Source organism: Rhinoderma darwinii, chromosome 11, assembly GCF_050947455.1.
Source record: "Rhinoderma darwinii isolate aRhiDar2 chromosome 11, aRhiDar2.hap1, whole genome shotgun sequence".
Lineage (NCBI taxonomy): Eukaryota > Metazoa > Chordata > Amphibia > Anura > Rhinodermatidae > Rhinoderma > Rhinoderma darwinii.
In genome coordinates this window covers 61,695,622-61,712,232 of record NC_134697.1, presented here as the reverse complement: position 1 = coordinate 61,712,232, position 16,611 = coordinate 61,695,622, and the positions used below count along the sequence as shown (strand labels likewise).

Genomic DNA, 16,611 nt, shown 5'->3' with positions numbered 1-16,611 from the left:
TTTCACCTGTTGCACAACTTGCAAGCAACTTTTTTCTTGATATAGATTTGTTAGGCCTAATGTATCACTGATGACTATAAGAACACAGAAAATAGTTAAACACCGTAACTTTATAACGGGCATTCTGCAGAGCGTTGCACAGGAAGACTTTGTTCCAGCTTCCTCCTTTGTTCAGACTTTGTTCACTGCTTCATCACCCACTTCCCAACCGGTTCCTGCTTCTTCCCAGTCACCCCCCCCCCCTCCCACCTCACTCAACAAAGAGGGCTTTTCCTGCCATTTCGGATTAGTACTCCTGGCAGCGCCTTCTGTTTATGTAATGACTGAACTCCTACTTTGTCCTAATTTCATCTGCATTTTTGTAATACGCAGAATGTGCCTTGAATGTTTCAATTTACTGTAAGATAATGGGTACCAAGACAGGGTTTTATGGAACTTGGTAATGTGTTCTGCCATGATGATAGCAGAGACCCTTAAAGGGGTTTTCCGAGTTATTAAAAAAAAAAAAAAAAAAAAAAATAAGTACAGTTAGTCTCATATTGCACTGTTCAAGATGTAATCATTAAATGTAAAAAAAAACCAAAAACTTATTTTTACAGATTTCACTTACCATGTCGTTCGCCGTTTGTTTACATCCTTAGGGTATGTTCACACTAGAGTATTTTGCAGGCAGAAAAATCTGTCTCAAAATTCCTGAAGGAATTTTGGGTCAGATTTTGACCTGCCTGCACTCTGCCGTGGTTTTCGGGGCGTTTTCCGGGCCGCTGAGCACCGCGGGCGAAAAATGCTTTCTCTGCCTCCCATTGATTTCAATGGAAGGTCAGAGACAGAACCACAGGAAGAAATAGCATGACGCTTTTTCTTTACCACATGCGTTTTTTTCCGCTCGCGTGAAAATATACCCCTCCTCCCATTGAAATCAATGGGAGGCGATTAAAAAACTGTGTGAACTAGGCCTTAGACTTCTCTTGTTGGGCGTTTCATAACATGCTCGAACTACATTTCCCATGAGTCTCTGTAGACTGCAGATCAGGGTTTAGTTCCTCCCTCTGTCTTTTTCTCTGCTCTCCGAATAACTTCTAAGACGATCGCCGTGTCTGCGGCTCTGCTCCCCGCCACTCTCATTCTTCTCGACGCCCTGACACCAACATTGTAACCCAACGTTGATTTCTTTGATCTACAGCAGGGCTATGGCACGTGCCTAGAAGCAGGAGAGAGCAGCAGGGACCACGAATGCGCGTTCCAGGCTTTATAACAGAACCGCCAATACACGGCACTAGTGACGTGCCATATACCAGGTAGATACTTTCAACAGGTTGACCGCGTGATAGGTATGCGGCTCGTAAACAGAGAGGGCAAAGAGTGTGATGTCCGTCACTTGGCAGCATCGGAAAACAGGGCCAGTTTAGATACAGTAAGTGAATTACAAAACATAATCACTTTCAGAGGTTAAAAGCACTAACACGTAAGTGTTAACTCGGAAAACCCCTTTAAACCGATTTCTTTAATTTAATTTTAAAAGGGGGTTGTCCCATTCCAACTAAAGACTCGTTGCCGATCAGCTGGCTACTGAAATCCACAACGGTCAGCTGTTATCACAAGCCAAAGCTGTGGGTAGATGCAGATTTCTCCTTCAGGGGCCACACCAGCAGGAGAAATGTGATATTACATGGCGCCCATTCCAACGAATGAGCAACCATGTAATGCATGATCGCACTCCGTCCCCCAGTGCTGTCCATACGCCCTATACAGTCGTGGACAAAATTGTTGCTACCCTTCCGTTAAAGAAAGAAAAGCCTACAATGGTCACTGAAGTAACTTGAAACTGACAAAAGTAATAATACATTTTACATTTACTGAAAATCAACTTATGTAAATCAGACATTGCTTTTGAATTGTGGTTCAACAGAAAAACATTATAAAACAAACTAACGAAGCTGCCCTGGACAAAAATGATGGTACCCCTAAAAAAGATTGAAAATAATTTGACTATAGGAACATGTTAAAGGGGTTATACGGGGACCACAAAAAAATGTATAAGCACATTTCTACACTACTACAACTACTCTGCCTGCACAAAATCACACTTCTGCAACACTCACCACTTCTGATGTAGCTGCTCACAAAACTTCCAGGTAGGCGCGACCAGCCGTTTCAGTGCGCTCTGAAACTACAACTCCCTTCATGCCCTTTTCCGTGCATGCAGCGGGAAATGCCAGCCGAAGATAGTGCTGAGGAAGAAGGGGGCTGATTTACTTCCTCTGCGTCGTCCCAGCCCCCTGGCAGTCACATGTTTTGACGCGCTGAAACCATGGAAGAGGGAGACCGCTATTTGTCACGTGGGTATATGCCGGCGCGTCAAAGCAGAAAGAACTACAGGACTTACAGACACATGACTGTGTTCGCAAATGGGGCAACGGCACAATATTGGAACTAAATGTATATTAGTAAGTGTCTTTATTTTATGCATTTATAGCACTGAAATACAAATTTTCGGGGCTGGATAAACCCTTTTAAACTAAAGTGTGTCCTGTAATTAGCACCACAGGTGTCTTCAAACTTTATTGACTGAAAAATAAAAAATAAAAAAAAAGTTACGGCTCTCAGAATATGGTGACAAAAAATAATTTAATAAAAATGTGATTTTATTCTGCAAACGCTGCAAAACATAAAAAACAACTATATACACATGGGATTGCCTTAATCGCACCGACTTGCAGAAGTAAAACTTAATTTATTGCGCACTGTGAACGCCGTAAGCAATAAAAAATTGAAAACTCCAAAAATCGCTGTTTTTTGGTCACCTTAGCTCTAAAAAAAAATATATGTAATAAAAAGTGATCAAGAAGTTGAATGTACCATAAAAATTGTAGCAATAAAAGCTACAGCTTGTCCCGCTAGAAATAAGCCCTCACACCGCTCAATCGACCAAAAAATTAAAAAAAAGCTACGGCTCTCAGAATGTGTGGATACAAAACAATTTTTTTTTTATCAAATAGTCTTTTCTTTGTAAAAGTAGTAAAATATAAAAAATATATATATATAAATTTGGAATCACCATTATTGCATTGAGACGCTTAATAAAGTTAAGTTGTCGTTTTTACCGCACGGTGAAAGACTTAAAAACAAAACCCAAAAAACAATGGAGGAATCCGTTTTTTCCAATTTCAGCCTGCGAAGAATTTTATTTTCAGTTTCCCAGTACATTATACGGTACTTTAAATGGGGTCAATAGAAACTACATCTCCTCCCACAAAAAATAAGCCCTCACACCATTCTATTGACGGAAAAATTAAAAAGTTACGGCTCTTGGAAGGCGGAGAGTGAAAAAAAAAAAGCAAAACGGATCAGTCCTGAAAGGGTTAATTAATTTCTAATTTTAAAAAAAAAACAATTATGACTACATATTGGGTATTGCCGTACTCAGGAGAAATTGCTTTTAAAATGTTGGGCGGCTTTCTTTTTTATCCCTTTTAAAAAAATGTAACATTTTAGTGGACAAAAATGCTTATAGTAATTTTCACGGCCGAATACCACTAAATTCTACAAAAAACCTGTGGGGTCAAAACGCTCACTATAACCCTGGAAAAATTCCTTGAGGGGTATAGTTTCAAAAATGGGGGCACTTTTAGGGGGGGTTTCCATTATTTTGGTCCCTCCAGGGCGTTGCAAACGCGACATGACACCGAAATCTGCTATCCAAAAGGCGCTCCTTCGATTCTGAGCCCTGCTGTGGGTCCAAACATCGGTTTATTACCACATATGGGGTATTTCCGTAATCGGGAGAAATTGCTTTACAAATGTTGGGGTGCTTTTTCTCCTTTATTCCTTGTAAAAATGAAAAATTCTAGGTTTTAGCAGAAAAAAAAAGTAGCTTTTCATCTTCACAGACGAATTCCACTAAATTCTGCGAAGTGGGGTCAAAACGCTAACTATACTGCTAGAAAAACGCCTTGGAGGGGTGTAGTTTCCAAAATGGGGACACTTTTGGGAGGTTTTGACTGTTTAGGCACCACAAGACCTCTTCAAACATGACATGGTGCCGGAGGTGAAATTCACACGAACGTGTGCGTTTTTCGCACGCAAAAAATGCAGCGTTTTTTGAGCGTTGCAGTTCCGTGTGTCATAAGTGTGTGGCTGCGTGATTTTCGCGTATATGCCATCCTTCTGACACGCAGTTTTGAGGTTTAGAAAAAGAAATGGAGATGGTTTTATTTTTCCCTTCATTTCTTGATCTAATGTTGCGCGAATCACGCGCAGCACACGGAAGTGTGTCCGTGTGCTGCGCGTGATTTTTCACGCACCCATTGACTTCAATGGGTGCGTGATGCGCAAACGCTCAAGTATAGGACATTTCGTGAGTTTCACGCAGCGGACACACGCTGCGTGAAAAACACGGAATGTGTGACTGTCCCGATTGCCTTACATAGGTCCGTGTGGCGCGCGTGATTTTCACGCGCATATCACGGATGTGAACTACGCTCGTGTTAATAAGGCCTAAAATATATTCCTAAAAAAAAAGAGGCGGCCCCAAAATCCACAAGGTGATCCTTTGCTTCTGAGACCGGTGCTTCAGTCCATTAGGCCCACATGTGGGATATTTCTAAAAACTGCAAAATCTGGGCAATAAATATTACGTTGTGTTTATCTGGTAAAACCTTCTGTGTTACTGAAAAAAAACAAAAAACTATTACAAATGAATTTCAGCAAAAAAAAAAAAAATAATTTGTCAATTTCACCTCTACTTTGTTTTAATTCCTGTGAAACGCCTAAAGGGTTAAAACACTTTCTGAATGCTGTTTTGAATACTTTGAGGAGTGCAGTTTTCAAAAAGGGGTGATTTATGGGGACTTACTAATATATAAGGCCCTTAAAGCCACTTTACAACTGAACTGGTCCCTGAAAAAAATAGCCTTTTGAAATTTTCCTGAAAATGTGAGAAATTGTAACGTCCTAGGAAAATAAAAGAATGTTCAAAAAACGATGCAAACAAAGTAGACATATGGGAAATGTTAACTAGTAACTATTTTGTTTGGTATTACGATCTGTTTTACAAGTAGATACATTAAAATTTAGCAAAATTATAATTTTTTACAAATTAATATTGAATTTATCGACAAAATTTTTTCACTAACATTAAGTACAATATGTCATAAGAAAACAAATCTAAGAATTGCTTGGATAGGTTAAAGTATTCAAAAGTAATCACCACATAAAGTAACACGTCAGATTTGAAAAAAATGATCGGTGTCAACAAGGCCAAAACAGGCTGTGTCCTAAAGGGGTTAAATGGTGAAAAGTAGTCACTGTGCTGTTTGGTATCATGGTGGGTACCACACTGAACATGGACCAAAGAAAGCTAAGGAGAGAGTGGTCTCAGATTAGAAAGAAAATTATAGACAAACATGTTCAGGGTAAAGGCTAGAAGACCATCTCCAAACAGCTTGATGTTCCGGTTACTACCGTTGCACATATTATTCAGAAGTTTAAAGGTCTATGGGAATGTAGCCAACCTTCCTGGACGTGGCCGCAAGAGGAAAATTGATGGCAAATTGAAGAGCAGGATAATACGAATGGTAACCAAAGAGCCCAGAACAACTTCCAAAGAGATTAGAGGTGAACTCCAAGGTCAAGGTACATCAGTGTCAGATCGCACCATCCGTGGCTGTCTTTGCCAAAGCGGACTTAATGGAAGATGACAGAGGAGGAAACCACTGCTGAAAGTGAAAATCACAAAAAAAGAGAGAGACTAGAATCTGTTAAAATGCATATTGACAAGCCACAAAGCTTCTGGGAGAATGTCCTTTGGATGGATGAGAAGAAAAAAAAAAATGGAGCTTTTTGGCAAATCACATCAGCTCTATGTTTACAGATGCAAAAATGAAGCATACAAAGTAAACATTGTACCTACTGGGAAACATGGAGGAGGCTCTGTTATGGTTTTGGGGCTTCTTTGCTGCATCTGGCTCAGGGTGCTTGAATCTGTGCAGGGTAAAATGAAATCTCAAGACTATCAAGGCATTCTGGAGCGAAATGTGCTGCCAGTGTCAGAAAGCTTGCTCTCAGTCACAGGTCATGGGTCCTCCAACAGGATAATAACCCAAAACACACAGCTAAAAACATCCAAGAATGGCTAAGAGCAAAGCATTGGACTATTCTTAAGTGGCGTTCTAGGAGCCCTGATCTAAATCCTATCGAACATCCGTGGAAGCAGCAGAAACCTGCAGTCTGGAGAAGGAACCTTCACACCTGAGATAGCAGGAGCAGTGTCCTCACGAGGACTGGGCCAAAATACCTGTGGACGGGTACAGAAGTCTCATTGCAAAAAAACGATTTCTGTAACTCTCAGAGATTGCCTCAAAAGGTTGTGCAACAAAACATTAAGTTAAGGGGACCATCATTTTTGTCCAGGCCAGTTTCATTATTTATTTTTAATTTTTCTGTTGAACCACAATTCAAAAGCAATGTCTGATCTAGGCTTCTGGGTTGTGGTCCCGTTCTGAAGTTCTGTTGGAGGTTTCCGTTTCCACCACCATTGATTTCAATGGTGACAGAGCTGGTGCCCGTGGTTTCCGTTTGTCTCTTTTTGCGCCGGACCCGTCGTTTTGCCGGAAGTAATAGAGAAGCAATGGAGTAGTCGACTACGCTATCGCTTCCGGCAAAGCGACGGGTCCGGTGCACAAAAAAGACAAACGGAAACCACGGCACCATTGTGGGTCTTCTACTACACAGTTTATAGATTTGTAATGTTAATGAGTTGTAATTTCTTAAACCTTTAGATGAAGAATGCAGCATTTTCCAGTGATTTCGTTTTATAAGTGATGTTGCTATTATTAAATAATTGTAAAATATTTGTGTTTCTTTTCATATTTATAATGATTATAGTCTAGTGACTAATAGCGATCATTTGAATGCATTAGAAATAGTGTGACGTGCAGACAGTCCTCTAGTGGTTTTAGCGATGGGGTGGGCAAAAGTGGTGACAGACCCCCTTTAAATATGCTGAAGCTGATTTAGTAGTAAAACGAATTCTCTGGTCCATATTTAATGTGAGATTATATATATATATATATATATATATATATATATATACACACACACACACACACACACACACACACACACACAAATCCCTATCAGATCCTGCCAGAGGGATAATAACAAAGGGTATACGTTTGACAGATCTGCCAAAAAACAAATATAAATCGCATCCGCCTTTCTTTGGATACTTTCTATTTTCTTCATGAACCTAGACTTACCTGTATGTCTACAGCTGGCAAAGCAGACAGTACGAATTTGCGTGTTGAAGTTCTGTGACAGTTCATGAGATAAATCCCAGGCTCTGTCATCAGATCGCCTTTATTGATTGTTTCAACTGAAACGGAACTCGACAATCAACAATGAGGACTAGAATTGCATGAACGAACAAGAAAATGTCCATTATTTACATAACATTGTGTCAGAATACTGACAGGTCTTTTTCCATCAGGAGCATACAGATAGATGTGACTTCCAAATAGGGAAAAAAAAAGCAAAAAGCAATACAAATACCCCACATATAATAAACCTCATCATAGACCTCTATACATACAAAGTTTTCTAGAACCAGCTGCATATGAGTTGGCAGAACATATCAAAGGCAATGCATTAGCATATCAAGGCTGAAGCAAATTCTTTGTTTTCATGACAACTTACGACCATTCCAAAATCTCTGCTCTCTGATTGGTTGGTTCGTCTTTCTGATTTGCCATAAAGATTATTCTGCTTGGGAAAAAAGCAGGCTAAATAAAGACAGCTTCAGAGAGCGGCGCTCCGGCCCAGGACTGCAGTCCCTGAGGCTGAAGCAACTGACAGCTATGCTAATGATAACACGGATATACCACAAACTGACAAGACACACAAAACCAGCTCCTCTGTACTGGCATCAATGAGAGTGGGCACGGTTACACCGGTTCCTTTTATATTCTGGCACACGGAGTGCAATAGCTTAGCATGCAATTTAGAAAAAAAATCATACAACCAAAAAAATAAAACTGAAGATAAAAGCATATTGCATACATTGTCAATTCTGCATACATTGGCAATTTTGCAAGCAAACACGAATATATATTTGTATATGTACACATTTTACGAGGATACAATACACATTAAGATCTGCATACATATCAATTGATTTTCCCCTCTCTGATCTAAAATACAGTGCAGCAGCCTCCACGGGAATCTCTATTCATAGTATTATCAGCATCACACAAAGCAATAGCCGTGATTACCTAAAATAGTCAGCCAATAGAAGGCATCCTCTTCTTCCCGCCCTCCTCTTGTATTAACCATAGCCGTTCTGATCATGGCAGCTTTATACAGCAATGTATCAGCACCACTAGGCTGTTTCACCCTTGCAGGCAGTTGAAGTTCAAAGAGACAGTGCCGCCTTTTCCATTGCAGTAAGTGGGTCACCAAATGGGAATATTGGATAGGGCCTAGGATCACGTGACAGCGTCGCACAGGCCTCTGCACAACATGCTCTACCAGTCAGGCCTGCATGATTTAACACCATAGCCTATGTAGACTGGACTTTTTTTCCAGAGGAAATATATTCGTATAAATGAGATAAGAAAACAGAATCTTCTGGCTGGTGATCTTTAAATCAGCTGTGCTTGACACCAAATATATACACACTATATGGCCAAAAGTATGTAGTGAGTCACTCTGCATTGAGTAATGCAACGAGGCATTGACGATTTTCGCGCGACCTATGCTTCAGCACTAGACGACCCACTCTGAGTTTGCGTGGTCTATTGCTTCGTGGGTCAGCGGTTACTCCTAGAAGCTTTCACTTCACACTAATGCACGGTTAGGGTATGTTCACACACTTAACCAAAAAAGTCTGAAAATACGGAGCTGATTTCAGGGGAAAACATATCCTGATATTCAGACGTTTTTTGAGCCACTCGCGATTTACGCAGCGTTTTTTACGGCCGTTTTTGGAGCGGTTTTCTATAGAGAAAAGTAAAAACGGCTCTAAAAACGTCCCAAGAAGTCACCTGCACTTCTTTTTCGCTGCCTTTTTTTTGGGCGTTTACAGCGCGAAAAACGGACAAAAATAGGCCATGTGAACATACCCTTACAGGTCACTGGGGCAGATTTTGCAGATCAGAAATTTCACAAACTGACTTACGGCAAAGCAAACATCCCACATTTAGGCTGGGTTCACATAGAGCATTTTTAGAATGCGTTTTCTCTCTTTCAGCATCCGGACAGCCCCCTGATGAGAAACACGTTTGTGTGAATAAGGCCTTGAAGGGTTTATCCCAACTCAGACATTCTGGCATAAATATCTGATAGTTGCACCTATATCGGGAACGGGGGTCACCGACCCGTTGCGCTTGGCGAGTCAGCCGCTGGCTGCCAATTCCAGGTGGGGACTAAGTGGAGAGGAGGCGCTCTCCAATATGTCCTATGAGAGTTACGTCAACAGCTTTCTAATAAACACTACATGTCAAAGCTGAAATCACGCTTTTAAAAGTGATACTTCAATGCTTTGTTTCATAGTCAGAGCCTTAGGAATTGTTACTAGAACCTTTTCTTTTGGATGTGCCATTTCTGTGGTACATTAATGGCGTAGCTTTTTTCTGCATCACTGTAGATTCGTATGCACCTTAAAACATGGTGTACTATTTAACTGGAAAAAATACACATTAAGGCCTTATTCACACGAACGTGTTATACGTCCGTGCTACGCGCGTGATTTTCACGCGCCTCGCACGGACCTATGTTAGTGAATGGGGCCGTTCAGACTGTCAGTGATTTTCACGCAGCGTATGTGCGCTGCGTAAAACTCACGATAAGTCCTATACTTGCCCGTGTTTTGCGCATCACGCACCTATTGAAGTCAATGGGTGCGTGCAAATCGCGCACGGGACACGGAAGCACTTCCGGGTGCCGCGCGTGATGCGCGCAACAGTAGTAAAATAAATGAATGAAAACTCAAAAGCACTTCGTGCTTTTCTGTTTGTAAACATAAAAACTGAGTGTCATAATGATGCCGGCTGCGCGAAAATCACGCAGCTGCTGACACACAGACCTTTTGCGCGCGCAAAACGGACACGTCCGTGTGAATAAGGCCTTACTTAGAGGCTCTCTGCTCTGGCTTATAGAGGGGGTCGCGAGCAGGATCCTCCTTTAAGTCATCCAAATATCCTAATGGGACAAAGGTGGTCTTCATGACAATCCCTTCAACAACAAACAATATGGGGTTTTATTGACTTTGGAAACTGCAGTAAAAATACTGTGGCCGAAGTAAAGCAATGGGGCACAAGAGACGGGTCAGTAGAGGTTTGAGTGCTATAGAATGTAAGGAAAGTCGGTTTCTTCCATCTCCTGTATAATTCCATGGATTACACGACCCACATCACATCTAATTGTATATTAGAAAAGGCAGTGTATGAAAAGGCCTGGAGATTATGTTTACAGATCTTCGGCTGGGAGGCAGCTAGCTGCAGCACAAACTTGACCTACTGCCCTGCCTGCAAAGGAAACCAATGAAGACTGTACGGTTCTGACACTCCAGGCAAAAAAAAAAGAGAATCCAAAGACAACGGACTCCTGTTCCAGGATGATTTGTGGCAAGAGATTTCAGAAAGTATTGCAGATGGAAAACAAACGTGTTTGTCAATCATTTTTTCTTATTTATTTCTCAATTCACTGTCTCTTTAAGGTGTTACGCTAATCATGTTCTATTTTTAAATCTTGACACAAACTACATAAACTAACTATGTCAAAACATATTTTCCATTCATCGATGCCAGATAGCATTCTGTAGGCTGCCGCTTAGGAGAATGCAGCTAGGTATCTGTCCTATAGCTCTTATTTGTAAGTGATCCAGTAGGCACAAGTCACATCCCATTTCCATCTGGATAGACACCTACACACCATCTACACTGGGCACCTACTAAACATGGTTTAACAGTAGGTGCCAACCAGGTTCTGGGAACAAAGGGTTCTGCCGTAAAGAAATGCTACTCGAAATATAAATATACTCAGCTTATCTTATTTATATTTTATGTGGGTGAGGTGGTGAGTCAGTTACCAACGTCTCCAACATCTTACTTAAAAAACGACCACCCAGCATGCCAGTGTTTGGCCGTGACCATCATACTATTCTGTAGACCACCATGCCCAGTAATTTGTTTATGTGATACAGAGTCCATGCCAACACAAGAAAGCCAGTCAGGTGCCCTACCATGTGGCTGCACTTCCCATGGCCACACAGACTACAGGAGCAAAAGAAAACATAACCACAAGTTCACCATACATGCAAGGTGTTAGCCAAACAATTCATCACCCAAGAGTCATCTTCCCTGAACCCCCTCCTACACAGCAGGGACCACCATCAATGTCAAGACAGGGTAGGCCCTGGCCCAACGCAGAGGTGCCATGGATGAACTTACTTGTAGGTTTCCTTTTAACCCCCCCCCCCCATTCATTTCAAAGGACATGTCACATTGACTGTCTACCACCCCCTCTAAAAGCAGACCAATAAATCCATGATCCAGGCATCTTCCTCTCCCTAGCAGCGATATGTGCTCTGTGCTGTTCTACTGAATGATAAGTGACACAAAGAGCTTGTCACCCGTGGCCTCTATTACCCAAGTTTCCCAATAACCATGGGAGAACCCAATGGCTGCGTTCACATAGGGCGGATACGTTGTGTAAAGGTACACAGCGTATCCGCCCTGGCGGCCGCAGGAAAATCCAGCCCCAAAAAAAAACGCACCAAATTGTGGTGCAGTTTTTTGGATGAAATGTTTGCTGCGGAAAACAGAAGAGGAAAAAAAAAACATGCATATCTCTGACATCCTGCAGCCTGGCCTCCTGCGATGACGTGTTATTCCATGCGACCACTGCAGCCTGTGAGTGGCTGAAGCGGTCACACGGAATGAAACGGCATCCCAGGACGCCAGCCTGGACGAAGAAGCATGGAATTCTGGTTAAGATTTTCTTTTTTTCAGAGTTGCGTTTCTTGCAGCGGAATCGCAGCTTTTCCGCCACAAAAAAAATACAATTGACATGCTGCGGATTAAAAATACTGCGCCACAGTTCAATTTCTGAGCGTTTTTTTCCGCTTATCATTCACGCAGCATATGGATGAGATTTGTTTAAATCTCATCCACTCTGCCGCAGATTTTCCTCAACGAAGTCTGTTGCGGAAAATTCGCAGTATTTACGCTACGTGTGAACTCACCCTTAAAGGGGTTGTCTAGGAATAGAAAAACATGACTTCTTTTGTTTAGAGACAGCACCACACATGTCCAAGGGTCGTGTCTGATATTGTAGTGAATGGGGCTGATCTGCAATACCAGACACAACCTGGAGGCAGACGTGGCATTATTTTTTGGAAGAAAGCAGTTATGTTTTTTGAAAACCGTACAACCCCTTTAACACCAGGATCTGCCCCTCGGGCCTTCAGACTTCTTCATGTATAATGGTAGTCTCCAACCTGTGGCTCTCCAGCAGTTGTGAAACTACAACTCCCATCATGCCCTAACATTCTCCAGAGTAACAGGTTGGAGATCACTGATGTGCAGTAGCAGGTGTCGCCGCGGGGACAAAGCAGCTACTTTTATATAGAACATTAAACAAACTTCGTTCCTCTTCCCCTGGTAACTGATAGCATTTTGGTGAAGACGACACATCAGATTTCTGTGAAGTACAGGAATCTACCGTGCCTAAAAATAAAACTCATCGCGGTCTTCTGGATCTTTTTCATGTGTTTAGTCTGGAAGATAAATTTACCTTATTAGAACATATGGTAACTTTTCGTGGTTGGAATCCAGTTTTGGAATCTACATTGTTCATCTGCTTCTGAGAATTGATTTCTATCATTATTACACAAACATAACAAAACAGTAAAAAATAAATACCATAGAGCAATTCTGTCCTGCAGTCCACCACGTCGGGTGATCATCTGTAGTATCTGAAGACATCTGCTACAACATAAGCATTGACACATAGGCACACACTGACATAAACGTCAAAAGATAAACTAAACCCAAGTGTCAACGCTGCCAAAACTGACAAATGTTTTGTGGATTATTATTATTGGGGATAGAAGAACGTTGTGCATTTTTTAGAAGAAAAAAAATAAAATGGATAAAGGCAAATTCAACTTTAAAATAAAAACTATATACGGTACGCTGCCCTATTCACTTTTTAAAGGGTCTATTCAGACATTTCTTAGTTATATCCATCTCTAGGCAATTGCTAACCATAACATTCGCAGGTTGTCACCCAGCTTTCCTGGATGACAACCACAAAATCTGCCAAGATAGGAGGTCATATATCCCAGCTATCATGTCTTTATCTAACTAGGCACATTTCATGTTCAGGGCTCTAGGAAAGCTGGGTGACAACTCTTGCAAGAGCCAGAATTTTAGGGAAATTAGTTGCCACCCAGCTTTCCCAGGAACAGATGCACTCGTTTTTCACAACCTGATAGCAGCGGGGGGGGGGGGGGTATATTGTTTAACATGAATTGCCTTTAATGGATGAGCAATACCCCAAAAACCTGTAAACGAGCCGTGAACGACGTGTTACTGCCTCCAAATGTTGTGCCCACTCCGACGCATGCTATGTAAGGCCATGGAATATGTTCTTCAGCGCATGTAGATGCCAAAAACCATTGCCACCTGTGCTGTGACGGTCTGCATATTGGTTCACACCCAGCTTTCCCAGAGTCCTGACCAGCGTAGCTTGCCAGTTATGCAATGATAGATCCCAGATCACATACTTCTGCCTAATTCAGCAGTTTCACCATTCAGGGTACTTCAGAACCTGGGTGACAGCCCCTTCTAGAGCTGTAATGGAGGTCACATTGGCTGTCACCACGCTTTCCCAAACTCCTGACTGGCAAATCTGCCACGTAATGCAGAGATACATTTCAGATCCCATACTGTTGCATAACCAGGTGGTTTTGCCATTTAGGGTCCTAGGAAAGCTGGGTGACGGGCCCCGCTGGAGCTGTAATGATGGCTGTCCGTCATTCCAGCTACAGATATAACTAAACATCAGTGGATAGCGATAGACAGATACATAGATAATTTAAATTTCATGCCAGAAAACACAAGAAAAGCAGATCCATGATACACCTATCATTAGGATAACACCTCAGAGTCCTGCAACCTCTCCAGCAGGTGTGGAACTACATCTCCCAGCATGCCACAGGTTGCACATCACTGCTAGGTGTGTAGTGTGCCAGCTTGTTGGACATATAGCAGGGTCTGCAGGGCCTATACAGGACTGGCAGAGCGGTCCTCCTTCCATTAGTACATGTCCTAGTAATGCACGGAGCGCCGCTTGCAGCAGAGGCAGCCCTCTCCCAGCACCGCCTAGTAACATGTCTATATATATATATGTCATTAAGTGACCAGCAGCATGGCAACTGATTGGGCATCTCCGCGCACGGCACCAGACATGATTGCACGATGAGTGCCAGGTCAGTGAGCGCTAGGCCCGGCTGGCAGTGCCAGTGGTTGGCTCCTGAGCACAGCTGTGCGGGCCTGCAGTTCTTATATAAGAAGTTGTATATAAACACGGAGCGCTGGCTGCGTGTCACCTTCATGTGGGACGAGCTCAGGCGGGAACTCACCGTCAGCACTGGCAGTCCGGAGCGGCTCCTCATCCTCCCATCTGGAATGTTACAATTAGGGAAATCTCCTGCTCTGCCTCCGTGTGCTCCGTCCCTTCCCTCCCGGCAGGTCTCGTTACAGAGATGACATCATCCCTCCTTCAGCCGTGCACCTGATTGTCAGGATGCGGCCCCTCCTCCCACATACAGGTCATTGTGCTTCTTAAAGGGGCTGCAGCTCCGTGTGAGCGTCCGCCTCTGCCGCAGCTTGGTGGGGAGAGTATGACTGGAGGTGCGGGGCAGAGGTACACGAGCTAGTGCTGCGGGAGGGGGGACGCTTCAGTCAGGAGGACGGACTATGTGCGGCGGTTCTCTCTGTCCCCTTCACACACAGGGTCTTTTCCCGCCTCCAGTGCAGTTATTATTTGTGTTGCTTATAAAGCGCCAACATAGTCTGCAGCGTTGTACAGAGATTGTAGGTCCCATAACTCGGGTCCATTTAAAATCATCGTTTTTTAAGACAAAACCAGAGTTCCGGGTGGTCAAGTCCTTGGTTGGATTTGAACCCAGGACCCCAGTGCTGCAAGAAGACCATGCTAACCATAGAGCTGCCCTATTGAGAAGCATCGACAAGGATAGAACCACAGCCAGGTCCGGAAACAATGCATGGACCTGGTTGTGGTTTTTCAAAACGGCCGCGTAAAAAAACAGCCTGTCGGAACAGAACTCCGTTTTCCCCCTGAAATCAATGGGCAGATGTTTACGGCCCGAAAAACGGCAGAAAATAAGCCGTGTGAACATCCCCTTATGGTCATGGCGGTATTACACCTCGGTTTTGTACAAAGCCGCGAAAGGTCTGCCATAGTTGTCCACCCCGTGTGCCTTCGATTTCATACAGCGTATCGTGCCATGCTTAATCGTGCCATCACGCCTTCTAAAGAAGAAAGGGAAGACCTCTGTGTAAGGTCTCATCACACACGGGGTGGGGAGGGGGCAGTAAAAGCCCCTAGACTTCTGTGGGTCCTGTATTACAGCTGTGTGTATGCTTGAGGTAGAAAAATGGTCTTTATTTATTTATTGTATGTGTGTTTATTTGTCTGCAGCTGGTAAATTTATATATACGAATACAATATTTATACAAATAGTGCTGTCACTCAACAAACACAGTACTAAGCGCTGATTCCGTCATGCAGCTGAACCGGCGCTTACAATATTTTCGTTGTTTTGCTCCTCTGGCGGAGCAAAACCACAGACGCAGATGTGAACGAGGCCTAACCCATAGAATTTAGAGCGAGGCTTACGACTTGGTCAGAATTTAGACACATTTATAAAATGCAACTTTCTAATAAGTCACAAATGAGAAAAAAGTCTCATCTTTACTCCACACGGACCCTGGCATAAAAAGTACCGTCATTTTGGCCAGTGTAAGGGTATGTTCACACAGCAGCGTCCGTTACGGCTGAAATTACGGGGCTGTTTTCAGGAGAAAACAGCTCCGGCATTTCAGACGTAATGGCAAGTGCAGGCGTTTTTCGCTGCGTCCATTACGGACGTAATTGGAGCTGTTTTTCCATGGAGTTAATGGAAAACGGCTCCAATTACGTCTCAAGAAGCGACAGGCACTTCTTTGACGCGGGCGTCTTTTTTAAGCGCCGTCATTTGACAGCGGCGCGTAAAAAAATGACCGTCCACACAGGACATCGTAAAACCCATTCAAATGAATGGGCAGATGTTTGCTGCCGCTTTGGAGCCGTATTTTCAGATGTAATTTGGGGCTAAAACGCCCGAATTACGTCCGTAAATAGTGTGTGTGAACCCAGCCTTAAAGTTAATAGTAGTGATGTATGTTTGACAGATTTATTAACCCGTTAGTGACCGGCCCATAGTCTTTTTACGTCGGTCACTAACGGGCCTTATTCCGATGCCATAGACTTTTTAAGTCGCGGCATCGGAATAAGTAAACAGAGGCAGCTGGGGGCATCCCTGCT

At 42.9% G+C, this 16,611-nt stretch overlaps 1 protein-coding gene across 7 annotated transcripts in view; it reads right to left on the bottom strand.

The window, feature by feature from the left end:
* The window catches only part of USP54 (ubiquitin specific peptidase 54), an 86,333-nt gene extending 71,294 nt beyond the window's left edge, over window positions 1-15,039 (bottom strand). For 2 of the 7 annotated variants that reach the window (XM_075841667.1, XM_075841668.1), the window contains exon 1: window positions 14,645-15,034. The gene's annotated coding sequence lies outside the window, so the exon portion shown is untranslated. Of the gene's footprint in view, window positions 1-2,102; window positions 2,195-7,259; window positions 7,288-14,644 lie in introns of those variants that run through there. The other 5 variants (XM_075841670.1, XM_075841664.1, XM_075841669.1 and 2 more) reach the window with 5 other exon arrangements.
* Between the last annotated feature and the right edge of the window lie 1,572 nt (window positions 15,040-16,611).